A 10,251-nucleotide genomic window follows, 5' to 3' on the forward strand; every position below is an offset into this window, starting at 1 on the left:
ATTTTCGAAAAACAAAGGAAAAAATGAAAAATATTTTATTTTGAAAAAGAATTTGAAAAGATAAATTTTTGAAATTGAAATCTTGACTTGACTAACAAGAAACAACTTATTTTAAAATTTTTGACTAAGTCAACCCAAAGATTTCGAAATTCATGAGTGAAATAAGGAAAAGATATTTTTTGAATTTTTTTGAATTTAATGAGGAAAGAGAAAAACCACAAAATGACTCAACACATAAAAATTTTGGATTAAAACAAATGATGCATGCAAGAACACCAAGAACACTTTGAAGATCATGATGAACATCAAGAACTTATTTTTGAAAAATCTTCAAGAAAAGAAAAATATGCAAGACATAGAGATTTTTCATGTTTAGACTCTATGAATGCAAAAATGCATACAAAAAACAACAAAAGACACAAAACAAGAAAATTACAAGATTAAACAAAGAAAATCATCAAGAACAACTTGAAGATCATGAAGAACACATGCATGAATTTTCGAAAAATGCAAGGATTATTAAAAACATGCAATTGACACCAAACTTAGAATGTAGCACTAGACTCAAACAAGAAACGTAAAATATTTTTGGTTTTATGGTTTTATGAATTTTTTGTATTTTATTTTATTTTTTTTTCAAAAATTATTATGGAAAAAAAAATAAGGAATTCAAAATTCTTAATGAGAATTCCAGGAATCATGCAATGTTAGTCTAAAGCTCCGGTCCAGAAATTAGACATGGCTTATTAGCCAGCCAAGCTTTACGTAAAAGCTTCGGTCTAAAACACTAGACATGGGCAATGGCTAGTCAAGCTTTAGCAGAACATTGTATACAATAGCTATGTGTGTAACTACCAAACTGATGGGAGTCAAATAATACGCTTTTGCATTGATAAGTGGAAGCCTCGGTCCAATAGAATTAGACATGGCTTCATAATAATTTGTCACCCAAAATTGCCGAACTGTCGGACGACCTCTCCACACTTAAAAGTTTGCACCGTCCTCGGTGCACTCAAAGATGAGCAAGGGGGTACGACGACTCTCCGGATTGCTACCTTCAGCTGGTAGATCAATCGGCTACTGCGTATTGGTATGCGAAATTGTGATCACTTCTTTTTCACAACTCAAATAATCCCTAGTAATGGCCCCAAAGACTTGGTGCTCAATACCATGGTATAAACACAACTTCGCACAACTAACCAGCAAGTGCACTGGGTCGTCCAAGTAATAAACCTTACGCGAGTAAGGGTCGATCCCACGGAGATTGTTGGTATGAAGCAAGCTATGGTCACCTTGTAAATCTCAGTCAGGCAGACTCAAATGGTTATGAATGATTTATGAATAAAATATAGAATAAAGATAGAGATACTTATGTAATTCATTGGTGAGAACTTCAGATAAGCGAATGGAGATGCTTTGTCCCTTCCGTCTCTCTGCTTTCCTACTGTCTTCATCCAATCCTTCTTACTCCTTTCCATGGCAAGCTGTATGCAAGGGTTTCACCGTTGTCAGTGGCTACCTCCCATCCTCTCAGTGGAAATGTTCAACGCACCCTGTTACGGCACGGCTATCCAGCTGTCGGTTCTCGATCATGTCGGAATAGAATCCAGTGATTCTTTTGCGTCTGTCACTAACGCCCCACAATCGCGAGTTTGAAGCTCGTCACAGATATTCAATCATTGAATCCTACTCAGAATACCACAGACAAGGTTTAGACCTTCCGGATTCTCTTGAATGCCGCCATCAATTCTAGCTTATACCACGAAGACTCTGATCTCACGGAATGGCTGGCTCGGTTGTCAGGCGAGCGCTCGGTTGTCAGGCGATCAACCATGCGTCATGTATCAGGAATCCAAGAGATAAACATTAGAACCTTGTTTGCTTGTAGAACAGAAGTGGTTGTCAGTCACTTGTTCATAAGTGAGAATGATGATGAGCGTCACATAATCATCACATTCATCAAGTTCTTGAGTGCGAATGAATATCTTGGAATAAGAACAAGCTGAATTGAATAGAAGAACAATAGTAATTGCATTAATACTCGAGGTACAGCAGAGCTCCACACCTTAATCTATGGTGTGTAGAAACTCCACCGTTGAAAATACATAAGAACAAGGTCTAGGCATGGCCGTGAGGCCAGCCCCATGATCTAAGATAGCATGAGACTAAAGATAGCTACCGAGATGTCAAATACAATAGTAAAAGGTCCTATTTATAGGGAACTAATAGCTTAAGAATTACAAAGATGAGTAAATGACATAAAAATCCACTTCCGGGCCTACTTGGTGTGTGCTTGGGCTGAGCATTAAAGCATTTTCGTGTAGAGATTCTTCTTGGAGTTAAACGCCAGCTTTTCTGAAGGTGACTTTGAACGCCGGTTTGGGCCATCAAATCTTGGGCAAAGTATGGACTATCATATATTTCTGGAAAGCCCAGAATATCTACTTTCCAACGCCGTTGAGAGCGCGCCAATTGGGTTTCTGTAGCTCCAGAAAATCCACTTCGAGTGCAGGGAGGTCAGAATCCAACAGCATCTGCAGTCCTTTTCAGTCTCTGAATCAGATTTTTGCTCAGGTCCCTCAATTTCAGCCAGAAAATACCTGAAATCACAGAAAAACACACAAACTCATAGTAAAGTCCAGAAAAGTGAATTTTAACTAAAAACTAATAAAAATATACTAAAAACTAACTAAATCATACTAAAAACATACTAAAAACAATGCCAAAAAGCGTACAAATTATCCGCTCATCACAACACCAAACTTAAATTGTTGCTTGTCCCCAAGCAACTGAAAATAAAATAAGATAAAAAGAAGAGAATATGCAATGAATTCCAAAAACATCTATGAAGATCAGTATTAATTAAATGAGCGGGGCCTTTAGCTTTTTGCCTCTGAACAGTTTTGGCATCTCACTCTATCCTTTGAAATTCATAATGATTGGCTTCTTTAGGAACTCAGAATCCAGATAGTGTTATTGATTCTCCTAGTTAAGTATGATGATTCTTGAACACAGCTACTTTATGAGTCTTGGCCGTGGCCCAAAGCACTCTGTCTTCCAGTATTACCACCGGATACATACATGTCACAGACACATAATTGGGTGAACCTTTTCAGATTGTGACTCAGCTTTGCTAGAGTCCCCAATTAGAGGTGTCCAGGGTTCTTAAGCACACTCTTTTTGCCTTGGATCACAACTTTATTTCTTTCTTTTTCTTTCTTTTCTTTTTCTCTTTCTCCCCTTTTTTCGTTTTTTTTTCTCTTTTTTTTTGCATATACCCTTCTTTTTTTTATATTCACTGCTTTTTCTTGCTTCAAGAATCATTTTTATGATTTTTCAGATCCTCAGTAACATGTCTCCTTTTCCATCATTCTTTCAAGAGCCAACATTCATGAACCACAAATTCAAAAGACATATGCACTGTTTAAGCATACATTCAGAAAACAAAAGTATTGCCACCACATCAAAATAATTAATCTGATATAAAATTTAAAATTCATGAAATTCTTCTCTTTTTCAATTAAGGACATTGTTTATTTAAGAGAGGTGATGGATTCATAGGACATTCATAACTTTAAGGCATAGACACTAAGACACTAATGATCATAAGACACAAACATGGATAAACATAAGCATGAAAATTCGAAAAACAAGAAAATAAAGAACAAGGAGATTAAAGAACGGGTCCACCTCAGTGATGGCGGGTTGTTCTTCCTCTTGAAGGTCTTATGGAGTGCTTGAGCTCCTCAATGTCTCTTCCTTGTCTTTGTTGCTCCTCTCTCATGATTCTTTGATCTTCTCTAATTTCATGGAGGAGGATGGAATGTTCTTGGTGCTCCACCCTTAGTTGTCCCATGTTGGAACTCAATTCTCCTAGGGAGGTGTTGATTTGCTCCCAATAGTTTTGTGGAGGAAAGTGCAACCCTTGAGGCATCTCAGGGATTTCATGATGAGTGGGGTCTCTTGTTTGCTCCATCCTTTTCTTAGTGATGGGCTTGAGGTCATGCCTTCTCAGTTGAACCGGCTTCCCTCTTGAGTTTCTCTTCCATTGAGCGCCCTCTTCACAAATGTTTATGAGGACTTGGTCCAACCTTTGATCAAAGTTGACCCTTTTTGAGTTTGAAAGGGATCTCGGGGATCACCTTCTTCATGGCCACAACTTCATAGAAGTGGTCTTGATGCACCCTTGAGATGAATCTCTCCATCTCCCATGACTCGGAGGTGGAGGCTTTTGCCTTCCCTTTCCTCTTTCTAGAGGTTTCTCCGGCCTTGGATGCCATAAATGGTTATGGAAAAACAAAAAGCAATGCTTTTACCACACCAAACTTAAAAGGTTTGCTCGTCCTTGAGCAAAAGAGGAAAGAAGAGAGTAGAAGAAGAAGAAATAGAGGAGAGGGAGATGGCTTTGTGGTTTGGCCAAAAGGGGAAGAAGTAGTGTTTAGGGTGTGTGAAAATGAAGGAGTGAAGATGGGTTTATATAGGGGTGAAGAGAGGGGTAGGGTTCGGCCATTATGGGTGGGTTTGGGTTGGAAAGTGGTTTGAATTTTGAATGGTGAGGTGGGTGGGGTTTTATGAAGGATGGATGTGAGTGGTGAAGAGAAAGATGGTATTTGATAGGTGAGGGGTTTTTGGGGAAGAGTGGTTGAGGTGATTGGTGAATGGGTGAAGAAGAAGAGAGAGGGTGGTGGGGTAGGTGGGGATCCTGTGGGGTCCACAGATCCTGAGGTGTCAAGGAAATTTCAATCCTGCACCAAGTGGCGTGCAAAAATGCACCCTTTTGCCAATTCTGGCGTTAAATGCCGGGCTGGTGCCCATTTCTGGTGTTTAACGCCAGGTGCTTGCCCTTTCCTGGCATTTAACGCCAGTCTGGTGCCCCTTTCTGGCGTTAAACGCCCAGAATGGTGCCAGACTGGGCGTTAAACGCCCAACTGCTACCCTTACTGGCGTTTAAACGCCAGCAAGACCTTCCTCCAGGGTGTGCTGTTTTTCTTTCTGTTTTTGCTTTTTCAATTGATTTTGTGACTTCTTATGATCATCAACCTACAGAAAACATAAAATAACAAAGGAAAATAGATAAAATATAACATTGGGTTGCCTCCCAACAAGCGCTTCTTTAATGTCAGTAGCTTGACAGAGGGCTCTCATGGAGCCTCACAGATGCTCAGAGCAATGTTGGAACCTCCCAACACCAAACTTAGAGTTTGAATGTGGGGGTTCAACACCAAACTTAGAGTTTGGTTGTGGCCTCCCAACACCAAACTTAGAGTTTGACTGTGCGGGCTCTGTTTGACTCTGTTTTGAGAGAAGCTCTTCATGCTTCCTCTCCATGGTGACAGAGGGATATCCTTGAGCCTTAAACACATAGGATTCTTCATTCACTTGAATGATCGATTCACCTCTATCAACATCAATCACAGCCTTTGCTGTGGCTAGGAAGGGTCTGCCAAGGATAATGGATTCATCCATGCACTTCCCAATCTCTAGGACTATGAAATCAGCAGGGATGTAATGGTCTTCAATCTTCACCAAAACATCCTCTACAAGTCCATAAGCTTGTTTTCTTGAATTGTCTGCCATCTCTAGTGAGATTCTTGCAGCTTGTAACTCAAAGATCCCTAGCTTCTCCATTACAGAGAGAGGCATGAGGTTTACACTTGACCCTAAGTCACACAGAGCCTTCTTGAAGGTCATGGTGCCTATGGTGCAAGGTATTGAAAACTTCCCAGGATCTTGTCTCTTTTGAGGTAATCTCTGCCTAGACAAGTCATCCAGTTCTTTGGTGAGCAAAGGGGGTTCATCCTCCCAAGTCTCATTACCAAATAATTTGTCATTTAGCTTCATAATTGCTCCAAGGTACTTGGCAACATGCTCCTCAGTGACATACTCATCCTCTTCAGAGGAAGAATACTCATCAGAGCTCATGAATGGCAGAAGTAAGTCCAATGGAATCTTTATGGTCTCATTTTGAGCCTCAGATTCCCATAGTTCCTCATTAGGAAACTCATTGGAGGCCAGTGGACGTCCATTAAGGTCTTCCTCAGTGGCATTCACTGCCTCTTCCTCCTCTCCAAATTCAGCCATGTTGATGGCCTTGCACTCTCCTTTTGGATTTTCTTCTGTATTGCTTGGAAGAGTACTAGGAGGAAGTTCAGTAATTTTCTTGCTCAGCTGTCCCACTTGTGCCTCCAAATTCCTAATGGAGGACCTTGTTTTAGTCATGAAACTTTGAGTGGTTTTGATTAGATCAGAGACCATGGTTGCTAAGTCAGAGTGGCTCTGCTTAGAACTCTCTGTCTGTTGCTGATAAGATGATGGAAAGGGCTTGCCATTGCTAAACCTGTTTCTTCCACCATTATTATTGTTGAAACCTTGTTTAGGTCTCTGTTGATCCTTCCATGAGAGATTTGGATGATTTCTCCATGAAGAGTTATAGGTGTTTCCCTAGGGTTCTCCCATGTAATTCACCTCTTCCATTGAAGGGTTCTCAGGATCATAAGCTTCTTCTTCAGATGAAGCATCCTTAGTACTGCTTGGTGCATTTTGCATTCCAAACAGACTCTGAGAAATCAAATTGACTTGCTGAGTCAATATCTTGTTCTGAGCCAATATGGCATTCAGAGTATCAATCTCAAGAACTCCTTTCTTCTGATTTGTCCCATTGTTCACAGGATTCCTTTCAGAAGTGTACATGAACTGGTTATTTGCAACCATTTCAATTAGTTCTTGAGCTTTTGTAGGCGTCTTCTTCAGATGAAGAGATCCTCCAGCAGAGCTATCCAAAGACATCTTGGATAGTTCAGAGAGACCATCATAGAAAATACCTATGATGCTCCATTCAGAAAGCATGTCAGAAGGACATTTTCTGATCAATTGTTTGTATCTTTCCCAAGCTTCATAGAGGGATTCTCCTTCCTTCTGTCTGAAGGTTTGGACTTCCACTCTAAGCTTACTCAATTTTTGAGGTGGAAAGAACTTTGCCAAGAAGGCATTGACTAGCTTTTCCCAAGAGTTCAGGCTGTCTTTAGGTTGTAAGTCCAACCATATTCTAGCTCTGTCTCTTACAGCAAAAGGGAATAGCATAAGTCTGTAGACCTCAGGGTCAACCCCATTAGTCTTGACAGTGTCACATATTTGCAAGAATTCAGCCAAAAACTGATGAGGATCTTCCAGTGGAAGTCCATGGAACTTGCAATTTTGTTGCATTAGAGAAACTAATTGAGGCTTAAGCTCAAAGTTGTTTGCTCCAATGGCAGGGATAGAGATGCTTCTCCCATAGAAGTCAGGAGTAGGTGCAGTAAAGTCACCCAGCACCTTCCTTGCATTGTTGGCATTGTTGTTGTTTTCGGCTGCCATGGGTTCTTCTTCTTTGAAGATTTCTGTTAGGTCCTCTACAGAGAGTTGTGCCTTAGCTTCTCTTAGCTTTCGCTTCAAGGTCCTTTCAGGTTCAGGGTCAGCCTCAACAAGAATGCTTTTGTCTTTGCTCCTGCTCATATGAAAGAGAAGAGAACAAGAAAATATAGAATCCTCTATGTCACAGTATAGAGATTCCTTGAGGTGTCAGAGGAACAGAAAAATAGAAGGAAGAGGTAGAAGAATTCGAATTAATTATGCATTGAGGAGGAGTGGTACTCCAAAAATAGAAGGATGTGAGAAGAGAGGAAGAGATTTTTTTCGAAAATTAATTAAAAAGATTTTTAAAAACATTTTGAAAAAGATTTTGAAGAAGATATGATTGAAAACTTTTTTTTTTGAAAAAGATGTGATTTAAAAGATATGATTTGAAAAGCAATTTGAAAAGATTTGATTTTAAAAATTAATGACTTGGCTAACAAGAAAAGATATGATTCAAACATTAAACCTTTCTCAACAGAAAAGGCAACATCATTAATTGTTAGCAAGTATCTTTGAAAAAGGAAAGAAATTGATTTTGAAAAAGATTTGATTGAAAAGATATGATTTGAAAAAGATTTGATTTTGAAAAATTTTGAAAACTTGAAAAAAATTTGAATTAAAAACAGAAACTTCCCTCTTGTGCCATCCTGGCGTTAAACGCCCAGCCAGGTATCCTGGCTGGCGTTTAAACGCCAGTTTTTCCTTCTCTACTGGGCGTTTTGAACGCCCAGCTTTTTCTGTATAATTCCTCTGCTGCATGTACTGAATCTTCAGTTCCCTGTATTATTGACTTGAAAATAGAACCAAGATCAAATAAACAAATCATGCAAGACACCAAACTTAAAATGAGACACTGGACTCAAACAAGAAACATAAAATATTTTTGGTTTTTATGATTTTGTAATTTTTTTGGATTTTTCGAAAATTAAGTGGAAGAAGAAAATAAAGGTATCAAAATCCTTAATGAGAATTCCAGGAATCATGCAATGTTAGTCTAAAGCTTTAGTCTAAAGGAATTAGACATGGATAGCCAAGCTTCAGCAGGACATTGCATTCAAGAGCTAAATTGATGAGAATCAATCAGCTTCGGTGATGATAAGATCATCACCTTGAAACACTAGAATTCATTCTTAAGAACTCTGAAAAATACCTAATCTAAGCAACAAGATGAACCGTCAGTTGTCCATACTCGAAAAACAAAAATATAACACCATAAGATGAGAAGGGACAAAAGCAATTAGGAAATATTAGGTATGTGAATTCTAAATTGCATAGTTTAGAACACACATTAGCATAAAAGTTATGTCACAAAAGAAGCATGCACTTCACTTATCCTAGTGTGATTGAGGTGCTAAGTAAACTTGTAAGGTAAAACAAGCATTAAAGAAGCATGAAAGCATTCAAGTTAAAAACATATGGATGCATATGAACAAGAAGCACAATGCATTGAAGTTATCAATGGTGTTTGGGAGTGTTAGATGAGGGGAAGAAGAAGGGAAGAAGAAAGGAGAAGGAAAGAAATGGAAAGAGGAGAAGAAAAGAAATGTGATGAAGGAAGGAAATCTGCGCGTACGCGCGCATGGCACGCGCACGCGTCCATCGCGCTTACGCGCGGGTTGATGCTTGTGCCTCAGGCACAAAGTTCGCACAGTGCAGGCGCAACTCTCGGGTCATTGGCTGGGGGGGAACTTCTGCATCCACGCGGACGCGTCATGTACACGTGCGCGTGGAATGGCCGAAAAGCTTGGGCACGCGTACGCGCACCGTATGCGTACGCCTGGATGGTGCTCTGTTTTTCAAAAATTTTTCTATGTTTTTGCACCAATCTACGCATTCTAAACCTCCAAACAGCTACCAAAACACCATAAAACCTTATTTAACATACTAAACTATCAAATAAACTCAACAAACTAAACTAAACATGAAATTAGCATAATTACCAATATGTACAAAAGAGAAAAATGAAAAGAATTTACCATGGTGGGGTGTCTCCCACCTAGCACTTTTGTTTATTGTCCTTAAGTTGGACTTATGGGGAGCTCATCTCAAGGTGGCTTGTGCTTAAACTCATCCTGGAACATCCACCAATGCTTGGTCTTCCAATAAGCTCCATCGTTCAAAATTAATAGCTCCAAGCTTTGATGGAGTTCTACACACACCATGGGCCCCCAAATTTGATTTTCCTTGTGCGATCCGGGGTCCCACACTTTGTTTTGACACTCGTCTTTAAGTTGATCATCATTGTTCCATCCGGGTGGTAGAAACATAGAATTCTCAAAGAAGTGACCAAACATCATTCTAGACCCAAGCAATCTAGTTCTACACCAAACCTTGCAATTAAGCTTTGGACATGTGACCATAATGAACCTAGAGTGATGCTTCCAACCACTAACCATCTCCCTTTTACTCTTAAAGCCACAAATATGTGTAAGTTGACCATCCGTCTCAAGTAAACCATATTCAAGGGGAATAATAAAACTTGATTATAAGGAATTTACCCACTTGAATGAAAGAATGGATGGTGGTGGCTTGGGGAGAGGTATCTCCAATGTCCTTGCAAGCTCTACTCCCTTATATTCTTTCTTGATTGCCTCCACCTCTTCACAAACTTCTTCACTTTCAATCCTTTGTTCATCAACTTCATCTAACTCTTCTCCATCACTCAAGTCATAAATTGGAGGACGAGAGAAATCTACCTCCACATCACTTTCAAATTCATTGGGAGAAGGTTCGTCAAATTCAAAGGATTCACCACCAAGAAGGTTGGGTGCATGATCTTCATCACCAAGGAAACTCAATTCTTGCTCCATTCCCTCCAAGTCTTCATTCAAAAATTGTTTTTGAGGTTGTGCACTCTCC

At 39.6% G+C, this 10,251-nt stretch overlaps 1 non-coding gene across 1 annotated transcript; it reads left to right on the top strand.

Annotated features, from left to right (window-relative positions):
- The first annotated feature begins 6,840 nt into the window (after positions 1-6,840).
- On the top strand, positions 6,841-6,948 carry LOC130964034 (small nucleolar RNA R71). Its single transcript, XR_009080147.1, has one exon. It is a non-coding gene; the product is annotated as a small nucleolar RNA R71 (small nucleolar RNA).
- Positions 6,949-10,251: the final 3,303 nt, after the last annotated feature.

This window comes from Arachis stenosperma, chromosome 2 (genome assembly GCF_014773155.1).
Source record: "Arachis stenosperma cultivar V10309 chromosome 2, arast.V10309.gnm1.PFL2, whole genome shotgun sequence".
In the NCBI taxonomy this organism is placed as follows: Eukaryota; Viridiplantae; Streptophyta; class Magnoliopsida; order Fabales; family Fabaceae; genus Arachis; species Arachis stenosperma.